Source organism: Melanotaenia boesemani, chromosome 11, assembly GCF_017639745.1.
Source record: "Melanotaenia boesemani isolate fMelBoe1 chromosome 11, fMelBoe1.pri, whole genome shotgun sequence".
Lineage (NCBI taxonomy): Eukaryota > Metazoa > Chordata > Actinopteri > Atheriniformes > Melanotaeniidae > Melanotaenia > Melanotaenia boesemani.
Window position 1 is genome coordinate 17,874,133 of NC_055692.1, and position 9,461 is coordinate 17,883,593.

A 9,461-nucleotide genomic window follows, 5' to 3' on the forward strand; every position below is an offset into this window, starting at 1 on the left:
GCATTTTAAATAATTATATGATCTCAAAATCCACCATTGTCTGCTTTTATTTATTTATTTTTATGTACAAGTGAAGGATGGAACAGTTGTGTTCTCTTTTGTTGCTCTAAGAGCGGTAAGGGGGCGGGTAGTTTCATTGTTTAATCAGATGCAATCTGGGGGAGAGAATGAGCTGCAAAATCAAATAATTGGGGCTTCAAAATCTCTACTGACAAATCTACATTTATGCTATTTGGGTATAAGAAAATACAAGAAAGGGGTTTGCAGATATATGTTAAGGACCTTGAGAAAGTTAAGCAACTTAAAATGTTAGGAATGTGGCTGGATGAGAGATTAACTTGGAAAATTTATATTGATAAAATTTGTGTGAAGTGTGGAAGACTCCTTAATATTCTTCAATGCCTAGCAGGATCTGAATGGGGAGCTAGTACTGAGGTCCTGTTAATCCTATACAGATCCATCTTTGATTATGGCTGTGAAGCATATGGCTCAGATGCCCACCAGTGTTAAAGAAGCTGGATGTAATTCAGGCAAAGGCTTTGAGAGTGTGCAGCAGAACTTTTATTTTTATAATATAATAACTTATATTTTTAACAGAAGTTGTGACTGTATTGATTTTGAAGATTAACTCTGGATTTGCCACAGAAATGCTGTTTGCTACTGTTGTTGTGCTGCTACCGCTTCCATGTAAAGGACTACTGATTACACATTTCAGTAATGTTTTTATAGCATATGGACCATCTGACCTACTGTTTATAATTTCCCGTGGCTCCAATGGCTTGGGTGCATTGGTTCCCATTGACAAATCAACAGTAGTGTTTATATTGGTAATGTTAACCTTTGACAAGTGAGGAAATATTTTCAGATCTGAGACTAGCATTTGTTTCTGTGTTGTAATGGAAAAATTATACATATACCCTTATAGTTTGTAACCTAAACTTTGTATGTCTGTGTACTTAGATAAGAATGTAGTGAGCTTCTCCCTTCCCCCTTTTTACTCCTTAACATTAGATAAGAATTTAGTGAGCTTCTCCCTTCCCCTTCCCCCTTTCACTCCTTACATTTCCCTACAATGTTATCAGCTATGTAGAAGAGTTTACTACAATGACCTTCGACCTCGATGTTATCAGCTCATGTTCTGACTCTATATTAACCAAAGCTCACATGTACCTGGCAGACTCACGCAGCCAAACCTTTGACTGTGTGATTCTCATTGCTGATCAGCTCTTAATAAAATACTTTGTTTGATTCTCACTTAGTGTGTGATCTTTGATAACTAAAATTCCACAACAGTGTCCAAACCTTAAGTTGTAGATGAAAAGTGCAGGAATTCAGGTTGGCAACCTCCAGTCTAAACAGCAAATGTGCTGGAACAACTTTCTCCTGTCCCATTGTCAAAGTGAGTTGTTTTGTTTTGTTTTGTTTTGTTTTGTCCTGTAATATTTTGTTTCTGCGTGAGCTGTTCTGTGTAGAATGTAGCAAAACTGCCAGGATCAAGAAATACATAGGTATGCACAGTTTCACTTCTTGTAGTGAACCTTACCCAGACTGAAACAATATTGATATTGATAGTTTGTACAATTGTGACTAATGTGTCCAATACACAGGCAGCCGAAGCAAATTCCTTTAGAAAAGAAATCTTGTCTCCAGGCTTTTTACTCCTGAACTTTTGACAGTTTTTCAGGATGTGAGCATGTGAGAGGGAACAGCAACAAAGTTCTTTTAATGAACCACCCAACACAGGTTTGTCAACAGAGTCAACTGGTTTTATGGTTACGGCGAAGCTTCCCTTTACTCCACCTGAATGTTGTTGTTTAAGTGTGGATGGTTTTGAACTGTCAACTGTCACCGAATCATGAAAGTAAGCTCTGCAGGTGCATCACTCTAGGGCTGCAGCTATTGATTATTTTAATAATTGATTTATAATTGATCGATTAGATAAGCCTTTCCTTTTCCTTTGAAGATCTTGTGACTGAAATGCAACAGAGCAGTAATTGTACAAAAGTTCATAACAGACACATATTTATTTATTACAATAGGCTCAATTGCATTCAACACCATTTGCAGCTACTGCCCTATGTTCTGGCTTTAAACAATGGGAACAAAAAATAGATCATTTCACCAGTAATGACCTTACCTAGTAATATCATTAAAGGATAAAATATAACAAGCTGAATATTGCTTAATCAAAATAAATATAACCAGCATAATTTTCTTTTTGTTTTTAACAAATAAAAACAACAATGTGCCAAAAGTAAATACAACTGAAAATTTAAAACATTCTGGGGTATTTCAATTTGTTGACTGGAGAACATTTTTGTTCTGTGTACCCAAATATGTATATAATTTAGTTTTCTTTAAAGGGAGTCGCCACTTCCTATTTTTAACTTTAAATTACCATGTTCCAAAAATATCTAAATTCTTTTTCATTTTAGACTTGAGCCTTTCACATGATCCTGCCGCCCTTTATGAAACACAAAAACTTACCAATGTTTTATCCATTTCATACTGCTCTCTCACATTTTTATTCATTTTTTAAGATACAGAAAACCAGAAAACCGGATGCAGTTGCAGTTGCAGTGGCAGCGGTGTCACTACTATATGTGCCATATATCAGCACAAAGCTGTGCTTCTTAGCTTTCAGAATCCAATGGAATTACTTTGATAGTGGAACGGTCCATGAGTTATGGTATTTAAATTGAATAATTTGATTATAAGTTTTTAACCCTTGCTCCATAGTATCATGAGCCTTAGTTCTCCATCCTTCTCTCAACTTAAAAGGTAACTTAGACACTTACAGTTTGTTGGTATGTTTAATTTCTCCATAGATTCAAGTTCTTGCATAACATGGCAGCAACCACAAAAATACAAACCATAAAAAGATATGATACCTTTAGCATCCTCTAAATTTTATTGACTGCCATGCTAACACCTTGTCCATGTATGCAGTAGCAATCTTTTCTCTTGTGCGAAACTATGGACACTACGCACACTAAACATGCTGATGTAGCAGAAGGGGAGGGAATTTCAACCAGTTTTCCAGAGCCGAATAATGGCGGCCACCGACTCAGCTGTACCGATGCAGGCGGAGGCTATTTTGTACTGTTGTAAGTATGAAGTTATTCAATCATAATTCTAATATAAAGGGCAGCATGCTATCCATCTCTTCTATCCCTGCCAACAGTTATGGATCTGATTAGAGATGTGACGTTCATGAACGAATCGATTCTTTTGAACGGCTCTTTTAAATGAACGATGGGAATCGATTCACAGCTGTGAGCCGTTCATTTGCGAGCCATTCTTTATTTATACAAATTTTTGACACTGCCTTCATCAAATCAAATCAAACTTTATTTATAAAGCGCTTTTATGCCATAGGCAACACAAAGTTCTTTACATGATTAAAAACATAAGAATAAAAACACTCAATGAAATCTTTCACACAGTCACATGCACACACGTATACACACACACACGCCAAGCCCAATCCCCCCCTCCCCCCCCCTTTTCCAGCTAAGACTGACTGAATGAATAAATAAATAAATAAGTAAATAAGAAGTAGCATAGTTGAGTCAAATGAAAATAAAATAAATAACATGTGACATCATAGACGCCTGATGTCCAACACGCTCCATTCATGTGAAGCATCTATGGGCAGAGAGTATTGTTTGGAAACAATACTGTGAGTTCTATCCAAAACATTTACTAGAATTTGCACTGACTGCTCAGGTTTATCCTTTTTATCTATATTTTTCCTATAATATTTTACACTTGTATAGTAGATTTCATATAGGTACATATTTTCATTGTTTGTCCTTCTTATATATTGTGTAATTTTGTAAGATATTGTGAGAACGAGTCAGTCTTTTGAATGGCTCTTTAAAAGGAACGGCTCCTACAGATCCAGCTCCCTTCAAAAAGCCATAAATCCCATCTCTAGATCTGATTATTTGTTGGAGGCTGCAGTAGAGTTAGCATACATAGATGTTAGCAGTTTTTTAGCCAGTTTTGCGGACGTAGATGGGCTATAAGTGTTAGAAATGATTAATGCTATAGGTTCTGTATGTTTATTCATTATTGTTGAACCTCCAGATTACGCACTGCGGGGTCTTTGGTGTAATCGAAGTGGTCCTTGATCTGAAAACTGATTAGGAAACACCCCTGGTTAGAGAACCGGCCCGTTTCCATGGTACCGCTGACTAAGCCATAGCTGATTGTATATCACTTTAGATAAGAGTCTGAAAAGTACCCATAAAGCACATATAAACATAAACAATGTTTGCTTTCATATAAACTGCCAATGTGTGTTCACCGTAGGTCACTGTGGCATCAAACTACTGAGCCAGCAGTGGCACTGAGGCATTTACCACCTGGGGCTAGGATGCTGCTGTGGAGGAGAGGAGGAGAGAAATGTTTTAAAAAAAAGTTTCAATAAAAAGTTTTCTGCATCCCTGTGTTTTAGCCTCTTCATTACTGCGTTTCATATTTTAAATGTGTCATGTTTGCTGCTGTGCTGCAGCACTGCAATCAAGCTCATCTGCTCCACCTCCCCTGATTGCCCATTCTCCACACCTGCTCCCCACCCTACTTAAACACACTCCAGTCTCTGCTTCCCTGCCAGATGGTCATCTAACCTTGTCTTGTTCTTGAGCTTCCCTGTATTTGCAGACCTCCCCTTTTACGTATGTAATCTACCATCCAAGTGAATATTTATTTTCTGTTGTTCATATAAATAACAAGGAGGGGTATTAGGTAACATTTGTTTAGGTAACAGAATTGTGGTGTAACTTAAGTAAACCAATCTGTAATGATAGTAGTTACTCAGTGGGAAGGCATGAGGGAAGGAGTGTTTGTGCAACGGGTATAGTGACTGTGTTAGTTATTTTATACAGTTGTAATAAAATTGTTTACTGTTTTATGTGTCTTATTATTTATAATAGATATTGCAAATGCGTGTTTTTGTCTACCTCCTGAGTTGTTTTCTTTTGCATAGCTGATCGTTGTTAAATGTGGAACAACAGTTTATAGCACACTGCACATTTATGTACATAGATTATTTACTCAGTTTTTTTTTATCGTCTATCTAGTTTTTTTTTTCAAATTGTTTATTTTTATTTTATACTGTTTTATGGCATTCAGGTTGGACGGCAAAGTAAGATTTTCATTGTTCAGGGAAACTTGTTTCCTTACTGTGCAAATGACAAAGACACTTTGAATCTTGAAATGTATTATGAGAAAAAAAAAACTTTGGCAACATTGTGATGTGTCATAGATTTTTATTTAAAAACGTATTTTCTGTCAGACTTCAGTCTGCTCCTCTTCTGGCACACTAACTCTCCAGCTTTGGAGAGGTTGCACCTGAAAGAAACACAAGAACAAAATTGTAATTAACCAAGTTTAAAATCATTAAATTCTCTGCTGATGGTGATCAGAAACCAGCTTGGTGTCTAAGGTCCTGCAGGTGGTGGTTTTTCCTCTGCAGCTGCAGACTGAGACGTTTCCTCTGATGCTTCTGGTTGAAGTTTATGATTAACTTTAAAGTCTGCTCTTTGCAAGGCTATTTAAAAAACATCTATATAAAGAAAGGGGAATTAAGCTTACCTGTGATGTTAAAGGCACCGCCTGCTCCGTCCTTCTCTCATACTCCGAGCTCCTTCAGCAGTTACCCTGGCAACGGCGTCTCGCGCAGACGTTTGTTTCCCCAAATCTCTAAAAGCTAAATGTGATTCAATATAAGCTCATGCTGATGTGACGCTTTTCCTAAATTTGTTTTCAAAATGCAATGTCGCACAATCGCTACAGAATCTCCTCTCAAAAACCCGCGATCTCCTCAGCGTTTGGAATCTGAGAGATTGACAAGCCCGGTCCCTTCAAAGATCCCGCTTGCTGCTCAATACGCGCTGATGACGTAACGAGGCCTCGTTTGGTCTATCACGTGACATTTGGCATGCTGAATCAATCATAGATATATATAGAACGCTAGATGCCTTATGGCGGAGTCTTGAACGGCATCACAGGTCGGCCATCTTACCACAGGTTCGCTTCCTGGCAGAATCTGTCGAACCTGAGGTAAACCAAGGTAAGGTCAGTGATATGCTGAAACATTATTATTCTTATCTCGATGAAATTTTGACGGATTTACAAATGGTTGGATTTATTAGAAACAGTATTAACGTGGTTATAATCCTGGATGCTTGGACATGTTGAAATCGCAGATTTTCTCTTCAGAAAACGGTTTAGTCAACGTTGTGTATGGCTAGGCTGCTAGCTAGCACCTAGTAATTTTACGTCGAAGTCAGAGGCAGAATTGGTGTTTCTTTTCAATATAACTAAAGTTGCACATGATTTTCAATTTGGGTTTGGTTTGTTTAAAACATCTTCCATTCTTATTTCTACAGGAAATTTGTTTTTCAAAGAGAACATGCCGGACTTTTGTGCAGCTTATGGCTGCGCTAATCATCGTAGTCTTGACACAAGAAAACGAGGCATTAGCGCAATGTGGATGTTGGGTCTTCGGACACCGAGTTTCAGCTCCTAATTAAATATTTCTAAACAATGTGTTTCAGACTGGTTTTCTATGATTTCATATATGTAAATGTAAATTATACTGTACATTGAGGACATTTGATAATGCTGAAGGTTACCGTTTACTGTTTATACCAATATTAGTGGTATTAACCCTTTCAAGCATGAATTATAAGAAACAGTGCCACATGTTTTTTGCATACAGTATTTTACTTCCAGAGACACATACAGTGATGCTTTTTTATTTCTTGATCATATTTTACCTTATTTTTTAAATGTATTTTGACAGTTTATTCAAAATTATTAATTAGATAAGCTTTTCATATTTATATTATCTGGCTATTCTATAAAAATATGGCTATCATTTTTATTTTCCTGTTTATCACTAAAGAAAGTTTGGTTATTACAATGTATGAATTTACATATATAAATATTCATTCTAGAGTAAGTGACAGTGTATTGCATGACTCACTGATGTCCCCTGAAGTGGCAAAATTACAAATATCCACCCAAGAATATACTAGAAAACAGCTGTCAAATAGGTGTCCACCGTAGTGGATGCTACGCATGAAAGGGGTAAATTTATATTGTGTATTCTGTGATTATGGTACATTATGAGCATGCATTATATTGAGAGGCGGATGAAGTATTGTCAGAGGTGGGTAAAATGTTCAGTTAAGTTTATCCCCTACATGTATGGTCTCAAGGCCTCAATTATTCAAGTATGCAGTGTCTACAGTATATACATCTGTGTACAGGGTGGGGATTTCAACATAGAGCCTTTCTTATAGCCTATTTGTAATAGGAAATATTAATCTACCTGTTTCAGAAAATTATTTTTAGGACAACATAATCATTAAAGGATTTCAACATAGAGCCTTTCTTATAGCCTATTTGTAATAGGAAATATTAATCTACCTGTTTCATAACATTATTTTTAGGACAACATAATCGTTAATAACAATTGAGTATAATTATTACATCCACCCATGTTTATAACAAACCAAACCGTTTGAAAATCTGTTGAAATTTGATCAAGTTATGGTCCTCTGAAAAGTACTTTTACACTACCAACAGCGTTATGGGTGAGAGAGCTACCTGTGGTAAGATGGCCGCCAGGCACGGACGTTCGACTTTGTTGGCTGGCAACGCGGACGAGGCATCTAGCGTTCTATATATATCTATGGAATCAATGCTCAGAGACAATGCTCACAACACTTCCGTGTCACATGCTCGACACGTGATCGAGCAGACTGCTCGAGCATAACATCCCTACTCCCTGCTGGTTGCCTGCCTGGATATTCACCCCCTGCTTGGAATGACCACGGAGTTTTTGCCTGCCCCCTTCGATAAGTAGCCTGATATCTGCCTTTTTGTGTATGACCATTGCCTGCCCTCTTGACCATGTTTTTGGATATTGGATGCATGCTGTAACACCTGGAGTTCTTTCAGAATACGGCGACACACAGTCAGCCCAGATCCTCTTGCCACATTCCACCAGACTGCTCCAGTTTCTCTCTATGACTCCTCCTGGTTTAATAAACCATACTCTGTTCAAACTAAGATCTGTGTGAGGCTGAATTTCCGGGTCTTCAGGAGAAACCATTACAAAATGATGATTTCCAGTATAATTGGTTTCCTGTTGCCAGATGTGAACTGTATCAGTGTAAACACCAATGAAAACAAATGTATAATGTAAAGTACTTTAATTCAGGGAAGGTATCTTTGCATATTTAAAAGCTAACAGGTGTGGGGGGAGACGTACAATTACACAAGAATGTGTGTGCTGTCTACATTTGGTGAAAGTTTAATCTCCACTGGCAGTTTGTTCCACTTGTTTGCAGCATAACAGCTAAATGCTGCTTCTCCATGTTTAGTCTGGACTCTGGTTTGGACTAGTTGACCAATATCTTTGGATCTAAGAGCTCTGCTAGGTTTATATTCTCTGAACATATCACAGATGTATTCTGGGCCTAAACCATTCTGGGATTTGGGGTTTTAAAATCTATTCTGTGACTGACTGGAAGCCAGTGTAAAGATTTCAAAACTGGTGTGATGTGTTCAGATCTCTTAGTCCTGGTGAAAACTCTAGCAGCAGCATTTTGGATGAGCTGCAGATGTTTAATACTCTTTTTAGGAAGTCCTGTTAAAAGACCATTACAGTAATCCAGCCTACTGGAGATGAATGCATGAATGCGTTTCTCTTGGTCTTTCTGGGAGACTAGACTTTTAATTCTGTTGATGTTTCTGAGCTGGTAAAAAGCTGTCTTAGTGACAGCTTTGATGTGGCTGCTGAAAGTCAGGTCTGAGTCTATCAACACTTCAAGGTTACGAACTTGGTCGGTGATTTTAAGAGCCCGAGCCTCCAGGTGTTTGCCAATGCTGACCCTCTTCTCTTTACTACCAAACAGAATAATCTCGGTTTTGTCTTCATTTAATTGTAGAAAATTCTCCTTCATCCAGGTGTTTATTTGCTCCAGACACTGACACAATAACTCTATTGGACTGCAGTCATCTGGTGACAGAGACACATAAAGTTGTGTATCATCTGCATAACTTTGATAATAATGCTATAGTTCTGTAACATTTGACCCAAAGGGAGCATATACAAGTTGAACAGAAGAGGTCCAAGGACTGACCCCTGGGGGACTCCACAAGTCATGGCCACTTGCTCAGATTCATAGCTGCCGATCGTAACAAAATAACTTGTTTTGGTCTGGTGTCCATTAATTGCTGTTTACTTTGTTCTGATGACAGATGACAAATGTCTTTGTTGCCTTTTCCATGGTGTGGTTCATACTCATTTGCTTTAGGACTGAGTGGGACTGATGTTGATCACATCCTCCTTTTCTTATTCTAAATAAGAGTTCATGCCATTTGATTAGCATCAGAACATTGTTCCTGAAACATGAAGTTTAGCTGTTGCTGCAGCAAGT